The following is a 382-nucleotide window of genomic DNA, read 5'->3' as shown; positions in this document are numbered from 1 at the left end:
GTGTGTGGTATATATATATAAATATATATATACATTATATATATATATATATATATAAAACGCACATCGGAGCTCTCTTTTAATGGCCACGCTGTTACAGTTCTGATTATAGTCAGTACAGGCCTGAACTGAACTTTGCGAGTTCACCCACCGGGAGAAAGATGGAAGTAGTCTGACAGAGTACATTGCAATATCGGTGAACTGCCATAACACACATAACCTGCGAAAATATGATGTCTAGCGCCACGAATCCTTAGAACCAGATAGCGTACGAAATAGACGCAAATAATTGTCGTCACACACACGAGCGCGCGCGCACACACACACACACACACACACACACACACGCGCGCGCAACACACACACACACACACACACACAC

The sequence above is a fragment of the Priapulus caudatus genome, unplaced genomic scaffold (genome assembly GCF_000485595.1).
Source record: "Priapulus caudatus unplaced genomic scaffold, Priapulus_caudatus-5.0.1 Scaffold42, whole genome shotgun sequence".
Lineage (NCBI taxonomy): Eukaryota > Metazoa > Priapulida > Priapulimorpha > Priapulimorphida > Priapulidae > Priapulus > Priapulus caudatus.
This window is presented reverse-complemented; position numbering follows the sequence as displayed.